This window comes from Grammomys surdaster, unplaced genomic scaffold (assembly GCF_004785775.1).
Source record: "Grammomys surdaster isolate TR1022 unplaced genomic scaffold, NIH_TR_1.0 362, whole genome shotgun sequence".
Classification (NCBI taxonomy): domain Eukaryota; kingdom Metazoa; phylum Chordata; class Mammalia; order Rodentia; family Muridae; genus Grammomys; species Grammomys surdaster.
This window is the reverse complement of record NW_021604781.1, coordinates 5,378,465-5,392,216: the sequence shown is the minus strand read 5'-3', so window position 1 is coordinate 5,392,216 and position 13,752 is coordinate 5,378,465. Positions and strand designations below refer to the sequence as shown.

Here is a 13,752-nt window from a genome sequence, read left to right as displayed (position 1 = left end):
CAGATCTTAGCCTCTCACATGGTAGTTCAGGCCCCTCCAGTAGTCTGTGGCCTCTAGCCTTGACGAGGAGGTTTTCTCCCTCATCATCTCTCTACCTGACAAAGTAAGCAAAGGTTTAGATGCCCGGGCAGGAGTTTGGCCTGGGGCAGCCTCCTTTCAGGTTCATAACAGTTCACTAATAAGTAGTTTGAATGAAGAAGTTTCACCTATCCTGTTACGGGCTTGGCTAGAGGCCAGTCAGCTCAGAATGATCTCGGTAGCCCTGTGCACGTTTCCTATGGTCCCCAAAATATGATCCTGAAGCCGAGCATGTGATCAGCCGGCTCCCATGGACTCCACCTCCCAGAATGGGTAGATGGCTGAGCTGACAGGGCTCTTATATATGGATTCTAAGGCTCAAGACTGCAGCCTGCCTTTACTGTCATTGTCACTGCCATGGTCATCACTGTCATCAGAACAGACAGATGGCTCAGCAGGTAAAGGCACTTGTTGCCAAGCCTAATGACCTGGATTCAATCCACAGGACCCACATTGCAAGCTCTCCTCTGAACTTCATATGCACATGGTGGCACTCAGATCTCCGCCCCAACCCTCCCTCGGAGACTCCTAAATGTGTGTGTGTGTGTGTGTGTGTTTCTTCCCATCTACCTCATGGTAAAAAGAACTGAGCTAGACCATTGGGCTTGAGGTCATGACTTGGTGAGTTTTCTCACTGGTCCCAGCTTGCCTTTTAAACCACATTAGGGATCAGAAAGATGGTCCAGGGGCTAACACACTTGCTGTGCAGACATGAGGACCTGAGTTTGAATTTCTTACATCCAAGAACAAAGGCGGGTGTGGCGGTGTGTGCTAGAGTCAGGAGGGTCAGAGACGGGGATTTCTGAGGTTTACCCGCTGCCTGCCCAGCTCTAGCTTCAGTAACAGACCCTGTTTCGAGGATCTAAAGTGGACACAGATACAACAGGGTACCTGATGTCCTCTCCTGGCCTCCATGTACACACGGGTGCATGCACCTGTGTGCATGTGCACATGAACACTCATGCACTCACAGGCACACACACATACTGATTCATACCCGTTCTCACATACCAAAAATAAATAAATGGCACTCTGTGTTATGTGTGGAATTTAGATTGTGTGAGACATGAAAATAACAAGAAGACTGTGGGGGAGAAACGAGAGGGTAACAGCGTAAGAATTATGTCATAGCTTCTCTCATACACACAGCCAAGGTTTAAATAAACACAAAACAGTCAGGCATGCTGCGGGGATGGTTCAGTGGACAGTGTTTACCATGTAGGCAAGAAGACCAGAGTTTGGATCTCCTGGACCCATGTAAAGGCTGGGCAGGCATGGTGGCTGCTGTTAATTCTGGCACTTGGAAAGCTGACAAGGGTTCCCTACATGAACTAACTGGCTGAGACTGGCCAACTCAGTGAGCTAAAGGTTCAGTGAGGTCCCTCAATAAAGTGAGGGGAAAATCCAGCGTCAATTTGAAGCTTCTACATGCATATGCACACGTTTGCTACGAACATGCAAAATGCACATAACCCTCTCTAAATGCATGCAAGCATACACAAATAAATAAATAAATAAATGTAATAAAAATAATAAAAAGTAGCTAGGCACAGTGGTATATGCCTATAGTCACAGTGCTCGGGAGGCACACACAGAACAGGTTTCAGGTAAGCCTGGTTTACCTAGAGAGCTCCTGGCTAATGTGAGATCCTGTCTCAAATAAAAACAATGAAGACCAGGGCATGGCAGTACACTCCTATGATCGCAGCTCTTGTGAGGCAGAGGCAGAAGGACCAGAAGCGCTGATCTGTGTTATGTAGCAAATTCAAGGCAAATTTGGCCTACATAACATACCCTTTCTATATAACCCTTTCTCAAAACACAAAAGCAATACAACAGAAGGAAGACTATTTAGAAGGATGACCATGGTGGTGGGATGAGGGAGAGTCTTCAGAGGGCAAACATGCACAAAGTTCAACAGCACTTGTGTACCAAATGTCACGGTGACAGCCATCATTTAGTATGCTAACTATAAAGAAATAAATGGTAAGAAATTAGTAAGTTAATAATGAATAGGATATAATGTACGCAGTCATGGGTCTGCCGAAAGCACTCCTCACGCTCTGCGGCATTTTAAACTTTACCATTCATAGTGCCTTAAAATAAAGGTCACAAGAAAGGGGAAACCCTTCACCCTACCCCTGACAGTCTCAGTTCCCAGGACCTACATGGCAGAAAGAAAGGACACACACGTACACATACGGTACACACACACAATACACACACATGCACACACACACACACACCCCACCAACCCGGTAGTGGAGCAGGAGCCTTAGTGATGCTGCCCCTTCCTTACTGTGGCCTTAGGCTCTGCCCTCACCTGACATAGAGCAAAACAAAACAAAAGACAAAGAAAAAAAGGGGAAAAAAAAAAAGGATAACCTGGAACCTGCCCTATACTCTTCATGTCCGACTGTCCTGAATGACAGGATTTGGGTGGCTTCTGGAAGACACAAGCTGCACCACAGCCACCCCTGGAAGGTCTCTGCCCACACTTCTGTTTTTGCGCTTTCTGAAACCCACCTGGTAATGACAGGCCAGCTCATGAACAAATGCCTCCCAGATGGAGCCATGACCACGGTTAACTGTGGATGCTACACGCTGGTGGAGTGGGTGGTCCCAGAACTATCAGTCAAGGTTGATGAACTACAACCATCATTCGTTAGAGCCACCAGTAAGGAGCTGGGGAAGTGTCTCAGTGGGTCACTGCATTTGCTGTGCAGGCATGAAGACCTGAGTTCAAATCTCCATTACCCATACAGAAGCTGGATGTGGCCATGCACACCTTTAACTCAGCACCTGCTCCTGAGTCTAAAGAAGTGTTTGATCTCCAGAACCCACATGGTAGAAGAAAACTTCCCAGGTTGTTGTCTGACTCTCACACAAGTGCCATGTATGTACATGCATTTTTTTGCTCTCTCCTTCACCACTCTCACACTTAATGAATAAGTGTAAAACAACTTAAAAACCAGGGGCTAGGGCAATGGCTCAGTGGTTAGGAGCTCTTGCTCTTCTTGTAGAGGACTAGACCTTGGTTCCCAGCACCTGTAAGGTGGCTTACAACTTTCTGTAACTCCACCTCCAGGGAACCTGGCAACCTGTTCTGGTCCACATACATATATGCAGGCAAGCAATACTCATACTCATAAAATGATAAGAAGAATCAAATCAAACAAGCAACCTAGATGTTGAATTACGGAGGTCCTAGCAAAACAACTCTCCCACTTCAGGTAGGCACCCCCAGAAGTATAGCTGCTTTTCTTCTGAGTATTTATTTATTTATATCTTTTAAAGTCAGTGGCTATGTAAGCTCAGGTTGGTCCTGAATTCTCTCGTGTAGCCTAGGATGAGCCTGAGCCCTAGCCACCTTCTGGGAATGTTTTCTGTTTTGTTTTTATTTGTTTCTGAGACAGAGCCTCACCTACCCCAGGCTAGCCTTAAACTCACTGTGTAGTGGAGGATGACATGAACTGATCCTCCTGTTCTTACCTGCAGAGAGGCGGGATGACAGATGAACACTAACATGGTTTCTGTTTTACATTATGCCGGATATCAAGCTTTTTACAAAAGTTATGTCAACTCAATTGGTCACTCAGAAATCAAAACTGGGTGGTAAGAGGGCCAATGAGTAAAGGTGCTGCCTTCAAGCCCAGCAACCTGAGTTCCATCTTCAGGATCCACGTGGTGGACGGAGAGAAAGGACGCTTGCAAGCTGTCCTCTGATTGCCAATCAGCCAATCAATCAATCAATCAATCAATACAATAAAAATATTTTAAAATAAAATCAAGGTTAGTGTCTGGCAATAATGACAGTGGCTACTTACAGAAGATAGATATGTTCAGTGACAGTGACTAAGTACCAAAAAGCTCCAAGCCCCGCCTCTCTACTGAAAACAAAAGAGGTGGGACAGTTAAGAGCACTGGTTGTCCTCTGAGGACCCAGACTCAGTTCCCAGCACTCACACCGTGTGCTTCACAGCGCCTGTAACTCCAGGCTCAGGAACCTGATTCTCCCTTCTGGCCTCCATTGGCAATACATAGATAAGGCATATAGACATCATTCAGGCAAATAGTCACGTGAAAGTAAAAATAAATCTTGAAACGGAGGGACAAAGCCAAGCTTTATTGGTGAAATAAAGAATATATGTCAACAGAGGTGGCCAGAAGGGGAACAAATACTTGAAGGGGACAGGTTTTTTTTTGTTTTTTTTTTTTTGTTTGTTTGTTTGTTTTTCCTTTTAGTGAATAGAAAAGCAGACTGTCCTGGGCAGGAAGAGGGAAGAACTGGTGTACACAGAATGCCCCTCATTCTGGGGGGGAATCTCTTTTCTTTAATGACTTTGGAAATGAGTGTTTTGACTCACTGCATTTCTGGAAAAAGAGACATTAAATGGAGTCAGGGTAGGGAAATCCCAGAAAGATTTGCCATGGGAGGGATGCTCTGGTCTGAACTTGCCCAAGGTAAGTGAATCTTTCCGACGAGGGAGTAGAATAACTTAAAGGTGTTATTGTTTTTAGCCTGGTGGAGGGTTGGCAAGATGGCTCATCTTATAAAGGGCCTTGCTGCTGTCCAATCAACTGAGTTTGGTTCCCAGGATTGTCGAGGTGGGAGAGAACTGACTGCCTCAAATCGTACTTTAACCTCCACATATGCCCCCGACCCACAAATAAATAACCCAGTAGTACCTGAACTCTTTGTTAACCCATGCCCTAGATAACATGCACCATAGCAGAAAAAGGATTTCTGGAGTAAAGAGTGGACTCACACCATCACTCAGATTCTGAACCACTCACGTCCAGTTGCCCCTATCTCCTCATCTGTGGTCCTCACACCTCAGCCTTTACAAAGCCATACAGCCTAGAGACAGAAGTGTCAAGAGGTCAAGTCTAGGGGCTAGGGAGGTGGCTGGGGCAGTAAAGTGCTTGCTGGGCAAGCATGAGGACTTGCTGTAAAAAAAGCCAGGCTATGGGAGCATGCACCTATCGCCCCAGCGTTGGGGAGGTGGAGACAGGCAGGGATCCTGAGGGCTTACTGATCAGCCAGTCTAGTCAAACCAGTGAGCTCTACGTTCCAGGACCCAAAGGAAGCAGAGAGTGATGGAGGAGGACACTTGACATGGCCTCTAGGCTCCACTTTCATGCGTGTGGATGTGTGTGCTTGCACACATGCATGTACACAAACACACCCCACCCCCATTCACCCTTAGCACAAACACCGACCAACAAAGATCCATGGGTGAGACGTCTGAATTTGTAAATGAAGTCTTACTGGAGCAAGGCCTCATATTCATCTTCCCCTCTATCTCAACCCCTCTATCCCTAGCGCCATCTTCTCCTCCCAATTTCCTGTGCGCTTAAAAAAAACAAAACCACCCCAAAAAAACAAAACTCGTGGAGTACACTTACTGTTGCCGGTATGTACCTGGTGACAGGAGCACGGGTGGGCTTTCAGGGACCGCATCCCTGAAGAACACCAACTCTCCTTCCCCCAGCAGCCACCAACTGTCAATAACTTCTCAGCTAGGGGTGGGGCTTCACGAGACCCTCCCCTGTCCACACTGAGATTTCAGCAGCCTTGAGCTTGTGCGGGCCACATGGGTCTTACCAGAGCAGTGCTGGTCCCTCTACTGTATCTAATTAGCTTGTTCTGGAAGGGAGGGCCAGCCAATTCCACCATCAAAAAAATGTGCCAGGGAGGGATCACCAAGAGGTGAGGGAACACCCATTATTATGCTTGACAGCAGAAGAGATTAGAATGAAGGAAATGCAGAGCAAATTAACTACGGGCAATCATCCTGAGCTTCAGAGTCCTAAGCCTGCAAACAGAGAGCAGGCATTTTCTTCTCTGGGCACCTTAACTCCCCTACAAGCCTAAGGAGGCCAGCTGTAACAGCTTAGAGGCTAAAAACACTGACTGTTCATGCAGAGGACCTGGGTTCAATTATCAGCATAGACATGGGGGCTCACAACTGTCCATAATTCCAGTTCCAGGGTAGCCAATGCCCTCTTCTGACCTCCACAGGCACCAGGCACAAATATGGTGCATGAACACACGTGCCAAGTAAAACACTCATACACATAAAATAATTTAAAAAATTTTAAAGAAGCTTCTAACTTTAAAAAAAAAAAAGCCAACTACTCATGTAAGAGGGGGCTGGCAAGAAGGCTCAGTGAGTAAAGATGACTGCTGCCAAGCCTGACCACTTGAGTTCGATCCTCTAGGCCCAGGACCCATATGGTGGAACGTGGGAACTGAGCCATGCAAGTTGTCATGTGACTTCCACACAAGCCTTCCTGCTATACAGAATAAATAAGGAAAAACGCACTCATTTTTTTAAAAAAATGTAAAATCAGTAGTTAATTCCTATGGCAGGAAAATTCTAGAACTTTGCAAAGGCCTTCATTAACATTCCTTTTACAAGTAAAACAGTGTGAGCTTGAATATATTTTAACATATCCTGTGTATCAAGGTCAGGGTGCAACCTGGTAGGGGGGGGCTAATGGGAGGGACATTTTCTTCCCCCCACCTTTGTCTTTAAAGAGATAGCGTCTTGTCCTTTCCCATTTTCACACGTGTGTATGGGTGTGTGTGTGAGAATGTGTGTCAGTACAAGGGTGTGTGTGTGTGTCATGTTCAAGCAAGCATCTGGAGGCCTGGGACTGATGTCATACACAATCACTCTTCCTCATTATTTACTGAGGCAGAGTCTCCCAGTAGAATCCAGGGCTCACCAGTATGGCTAGTCTCTCCATAGTCTGTGTGCTCTAGGGATCCCTTATCTCTGCTTTCTGAGGCAGAATCACAGGTGTACTGCCAACCCTGCATTTATGTGGGTTCCGGGTCTGAAGATGATCAAATTCTGGTCCTCACCCCTGAACAGCAAACACTCCAACCACCGAGTCATTTCCCAGCCCCTTTAAGGTGATATCTGAATCCATGGGGGCTGGAAAGATTGTAAAGGGACAAACATGAGTATCTGACACACTGTGATACAATGTATCTGTTTATCCATGAATCTTTTGAAGCAGGTTCCCATGTAGCACAGGATGGCCCTTGAAACTCTTGGTTCTTCTGTCTCTATCTCCCATATGCTAACACCACAGAGGCTTTACTTTTGTATCCTTTTACATTTGAAGTGGGGTATGTGTGCCAAAGTCATCAGGCTTAGCAGCAAGCACCTTTACCTGATGAGTCACCTAGTCGGGCCTCAGTTACTCTCTACAGTAAATCATCTCCAGAGAGCCTGGCACTCTAAAGAGTCCAACACTCTCATCATCTCTTCCTTCTTGGATTAAGTGAGTCTGAATCTACTACTTGAACCTCAGAATGCCGGGGAAGTACTGGACATAGCACTCACCGGGAGAGGGCACAAGCCAGGGGAGCTGGAGTGGGGAATGTCTCAACTGGGAAAGCATGAGGGTCTGAACTGGATTCCCGGGGCCCATTTTAAAAGCCACTACAGGGCTGGGGATACAGAAACAGGAAGATTCCCTGGAGCCTGGTGGCTATGTCCAGCAAGCACAAGGACCTGAGGCCAGATCCCCCACAGCCACCTAAACCCAGTTGTCATCCTAGACCAGGGGTGGAGACAGAGGAGTCCTGGGTCTGACTGTCCAGGTAGCCTTACTCAATCAACATGCTCCAGGTTCAGTGAGAAACCCTGTTTCAAAAACAGGTAGGGCTTGGAAGACAGCTCAGTGAGTGAGAAGGCCGGGTGTGCCAGACCGAAGTTCAAGTTCCCGTTAGCCATATAAAAAGCAGGACATGTCTACGTGTGCCTGTAACCCTGGCCACTGTGGGAGGCTGAGACAGGAGGATGCCTAGGGCCTAGGTCCAGGTATAGTGAGTGACCCTATTTTAAAGGAGTAAGGCAGAGAGTGATAGAACAGCGTCCTCCTCTGGCCTCCACACTTGCATGTGCACCTGCACACATATGTGCACATGCATAAGAACATGTACACACATTACATACAGGAACACACAAAAACAAACTAATGCTTTCCGGCCAGCAAGATGGCTCAGCTGGTGAAGGCGCTTGCTGCTGAGCCCGACAGCCTGAGCTGATGAACAACCCAATGCCTTCAACCACACTGTGCTATCTATCAGGAACCTTGAAGCTCACCCCAGCAATTTTTTCCAAAGGAAGATTTCCTGTCCCATCAGGGATATACCATGTAGGTAGTACCCCCATGTCTCTGTCTCAACCCTCGCCATACTGGACCAGCTTTGTAACTTTCTTCTGTGGGGCACTATCTTAAATGTATAACTGACTTTACTCCTATGCACAGGGATTTTAGCCCAGGCTAATCCTGACCTCAGCAGTTCAGTTTCATCCTTCAGTGTGAGAGGATACACTCCTCTGCCCCAATACCTAGCTCAGCCATGTTTCTTTAGCATTCTCAAGATCACTATCCCTTATCCTTATGGCTTACTTAGTTTCAAACGCTTCCTTAGAATTCTGTCCCAGGGCCAGCAAGATGTCTCAATGGGTGAAGACGCTAGCTGCCAAGCTTGCTGACCTGAGTTTGATCCTTGGAACTGACATGGTAGAAGGAAAGAACTTCCTGCTGGCTGTCTGTGACTTCCATATACACACTGGGGCAGTGCATGTGTGGACCCAAGAAATAAAATAAATACATGTAACTAAAAATTGTTTTTAGCAGTCCATCCCATGGGGCTGGGGAGATGTCTCAGTGAGTAAAGTGTTCTCCAAGCAAGCACTGAGGACCTGAGTTTAACTCTAGAATTCACACAGAAGCTCTGGGTGTGGCAGCACGTTTGTGGCACTTCTCTGGTACTAGGGAGGCTAAGACGGGAATTTCCTGGGGTGCGCTGGCCAGCCAAACTAGTCTACCTTGTGAACTCCAGACCAGTGTCAAAAAACAAGGCAGGACTGGGGAGATGGCTCAGAGGGTGAAGTGCAGGATGTGCAAGTGTGACGCTCTGAGTTCTGATCCCCAAGTCAAGCCCAACCCAATAATGCACACCTGTAACCCTAGCGTTCCTACAGTGAGGCAGGAGGTGAGCAGGAATCCTGAGTGTCAACAGACTTCAGTTGAATGCTGCAGCAAAGGAGGGTCCATACTTCAAAGGGGATCCAGGGCTGAGGACTGATAATCCAGGCTATCTTCTGACTCTGACACACACGTGCATGCATGTGCATGTTCACACGTGTACACATACCTGTTCCTAGTTCCCTTCCTCCCAATACACTCAGTCTTCAATTCATGGCCGCCATCAGTTTTACACTTATTAACATGTTTGTGCCTGTACATGTGTGAGTGTGGAAGCCAGAGGACAGCATGTAATAGCTGGATCTTTCTTCTCTTTATTCCGGAACAAAAACTCAGGTCATCAGGGTTGGCAATGAGCAACTTTATCCAATGAGCCATCTTACGGACCCAGTTGCCAGTTTTAAAATGTTTTCATCACACCCAAGAGAAAGCTACCACCTTACTTAGCTATCAGTCTGCGGCCACTGACACACACAGACCCACTGTTGTCCGTGGGAAAAGCCCACTCTGCTCTGGACATTTCAAGTTCACTTGTGTAACACAGCTTGCTTTTTTTTTTCATTGTTGAGTAATATTTTATCATATGGACAGGCTATATATTATTTATCCATCAGATCAGCATGGACATCTCATTTATCTCCAATACTGGGCTTTTATGAATAACCCTAGGAACATCTGTGGACTCTGACTTGCAATGGTTTGTCTTAGGATTTCTCAACTTTATGACTGTACAAATTAATATGTTATCCATCTAACAGAAACTCCGTGTGTGTGTGTGTGTGTGTGTGTGTGTGTGTGTGTGTAAAATCAGGCTGGTAAGATGGTTTGGTAGATAAAACTGTACAAACCTGGTGACCTTACTTTGATTCCTGGGACCTACATGACAAAAGGAGATAACTGACCCCACAAAGTTGTCCTCTGACCTCCACCTGAGAGCCATAGCAGACACATCCCTACACACACACACACACACACACACACACACACACACACACTACATGAACAAAATTTTAAATATAGTGTGCTGCTTGCTAGATTGTATTACAGTGTATTTTTCTTTTGGTGGCACTAGGATTCTTGACCCTCATGACCATATGGCAGGCACTGTACCAAGTATCCACAACCCCTGGAGCCCTACACTTACTTTTTGAGACAGAGTCTCACTAGGTTGCCCGAGGTGACCTTAAACCCGCCCTGTAGCCTAGGGAGGTCTTGAATTTATGATTCTCCTGATTCAGCTTCTCAAGTAGTTGGAATGGTAGGTACCCCTATGCCGCTAGACCAGGCTTGATTTATTTAAAGTTATAGGGCTGGAGAGATGGCTCAGAGGGTAATGGGACCTGCTGCCAAACCTGGCAACCAGACTTCAAGTCCCAGGACTAACAGGGTAGAATGAGAGAACCAGTTTCCTCAAGTTGTCCCTGTCATTTGCTGAGCCTTCACACACACTCATATACCATATATACAGGCAGGTAAAAGCTTTGAAAAAATAGCTCACAAAGTAACAGGTTTCTTTATGATAGTTTCATATTCACTTCCGGTAAATCTCTGCCCTCCTTCCCGCTTTCAGTATCTTATGTGTTCTAGTACCTCTCTCATCTCACAGCCCCCTTCCCAGCTTCCCTGTCTTTACTCCCACCTAGGTAATCCATATTTAACAACTAGAAGCAAGGATCTACACAGTCAATAAAACATGTATTAGTGAGGAATAGGCCCAGCTTTAAATAAATGCACTCCCAACTTCTGAGGGGTTCATCAGGATGTGATCCCACTGGAAATCAAGGACTACCCCCAAAAGTATTTGTATGTGGTGTGTGCACACCTGTGTGTGTGCAGGAACCCCTGTGTGTGTGCAGGCACCCCTGTGTGTGTGTGTGTGTGTGTGTGTGTGTGTAGGGGGAGCTGGAGGAGGAGGATGCGGGTCCTACTCTGACACTTTCTTATTTCCTTGAGTCAGAGTCTTTTATTAAACCTGGGGCTTCACCTGCAGTCACCAAGTCCAGGCCCTATCTCCATCTCCCCCACAACACTGGGGTTAAGAGGTGTGAGAGTACATAGTTTTTTTTTGTTGTTGTTGTTTATTTGTTTGACACAGTGTCTCATAGGTAACCCTTGTAGGCCCTGAATTCACCATACAGACCCAGCAGGCCTAGGACTCAAGCGATGCCCCTGTCCCCAGAGTGCTGGGATAAAAGGCTAGCCTAAGCACCGACACTCCTGACTTCTGCTTGTTTCTTTTCTTAAGTGCAAGGGCTGATGCTAGTACCTGCACCCGGGTTCTTATGCTTACACAAGTACCTGTAACCACCCAGCCCTTCCTGCAGCCTTGCCACACATGTTTATAGAGCTCTGTATTCCCTTCTCTGGGATAGACACTTAATTCCAGGTTTAACCTCAGGACTGTCAGAATCAGTTTTTCCAAAGCAAGCTATACCATTCTAAATTTCTACAGTACGTATAGAAGGGTCTCCACCGTCCATTATCCCAGCTGCCCTTCTTTCACCTCTGGCTATGAGGATAGAACAAACAGCCTATATTTGTTAGACAACCACTGCAGAACGGAGCCATGCTCACAAGTCCCCATCCCTCCCAAACTTCAGTTGACACGTCTCTGGACGGCCTAAGGAAGGTCCGATACCCAAAGAGGCTCAATGGTTTTGCTCTACATCTGCCGAATGATTTAAAAAAAAAAAATCAAATCACTGGGCGGTATAGTTTTAAGGTCATTTTATGGCACGTGACTCATATCCCAATGAAACTGTCACATTCAAAGAGTGACAACAAAAGCGGACATTTGATCCTAACCAAACTGACATACTGAAAATGTAACCATTGTGTTTTTTAAATGTGTTCCATCAGAACCTTTAGAACACTTTTTTTCCCCCAAGATATGATGCAAGTCAGTGTAGCTGCTATTAGTACTTTGATTGTTTGGTTGTTAATTTTTCAGACTGGGTTTCATGGTGCCCAGGATTGCCTCAAACTCATTGGCACCAAGGAAGCCCTTGAACTCCCCCTGACCATCTAGCCTCCACCCCTTGGGTGCTGTGTCACAGGCTTGCCCACCACACCCCGGCTTACAGAGCTGGGGAGGGAACTTGGGCTTTGTGTACTCCACAAAGGCCACCAGAGGAGCCACATTCCAAGGAGAGCCTAAGGACCTTTTCTACTGAATTGAAGGGACTCTATTTACTCACAACAGCAGAGAAACCATCTGAATTCAGTTTACTCACAACTTGATTTGAATGAGAAAGAAACAGAGACAGGCGGCTGCAGGGCTGACCAGCACACTCTCAGGGTGGACACTGTTTTAAAGTTTTCCTCCCTCAGCTAGCAGCATTCCTCCCCTAATAAATCAATCCTTCCAGGTCCCTCCAGAGCTTCCCCTGAACTGTCTTGCACCTGGTGAGAGGGTTTTACACAAGGTAGCCTGGCTCCCCGTCCCTTTCAGCAGGGAAAGTGTTTGCTTTAACAAAAAAGAAAAAAAGAATGAGAGGGGCCGGGTTTTAGACAAGATTTGGGGCATTAAAGAATTTAAAGCAGGAGGAGGTGAAAATTGCTGAAAAGTCACAGATGGAGTTGAAAGAAATAGAAACATGACCCAGGAAGGGAGAACCGAAGGAGACCTCGATACAAGATCAGAACTATGTTAAACTCGCAGTAGATAAACACGGGGAGGCTCAGCTGCTTACTCAGGGTGCCTGGGGTGGTAGGCAGTGCAAGTGGCCAAATTGCTCCTGTGTGACAAGAATGCAAATTACACCCAGCTATGCAACAAAGTGCCGTGGGCCACTCAACAGAGAAAGTCCTGGGCTAGTCACCAAGAACTTAAGAAAGAAATCACATAACCTCTAGATCTCGCTGACCTGTGACATTGAAAAAGAGGGCCCAGGCCTTGAGACGTGGAGGAGGGGTTCAAGGCCAGCCTGGGACAGGGTTAAGACTCTAGCTATGCTGGAATCACAATGTTCTGACCTCCAGAAAATAATAAGGGTGGGGGAGGTGGCTTGGTGAGAGTTTTCCTAGTATGTGCAAGGAACTGGGTTCAAGCCTCAAAATAATAAAAATAAATAAATGAACTGATAGAAAACAAAACATATTACCAAGATTAAATTTTTTTTAAAGAAGCCATTGTCCCTCCCCTCCAGAAGAGCTTGGGGACCGACAGGAGTAGCAAACAGGGAAAAGTCTAGATCCTGACCCAATCCAAACAAGGAAGACACCCAACTCTCGTGGACTCACACCACCTACAATCTAGGATTGGAGGTCAGAGATAGCACAGTGAAAAACAGTACTTGTAGTACGAGCCTGGTGAGGTGAGTTCGAATCCCAGAACTCTCATTCAGGGAGAAAGATTATCTACTCCACAAAGCTGTCCTCTGGCTTCCGGCACCCACTCACACACAACAATCCTCTGGGTCTGGAAGCAGGTCCATATTCATAGGTTACGTAACACTGAGCACCGACCATATGCCAGACATCCACTACAGCCCTTGCCCCGGTTACCTCACTGAACCCGCACCAAGTTCTTACTCTCATTTTGACAACGAGGGCACTGAGGCTTGGTGATGTTACACAGCCCATATGATAGAATTGGGACCAGAAGCTCAGGTCTGATGTGACACTAAGATTTCTTTCCTCACAGTTCAAAGGCTA

General features: G+C 46.5%; 1 protein-coding gene across 1 annotated transcript in view; it reads right to left on the bottom strand.

Moving 5' to 3' along the window:
- LOC114631385 (rho guanine nucleotide exchange factor 18) overlaps positions 1 to 13,752 on the bottom strand; it is a 64,966-nt gene that overhangs the window by 50,314 nt on the left and 900 nt on the right. The window lies entirely within an intron of this gene.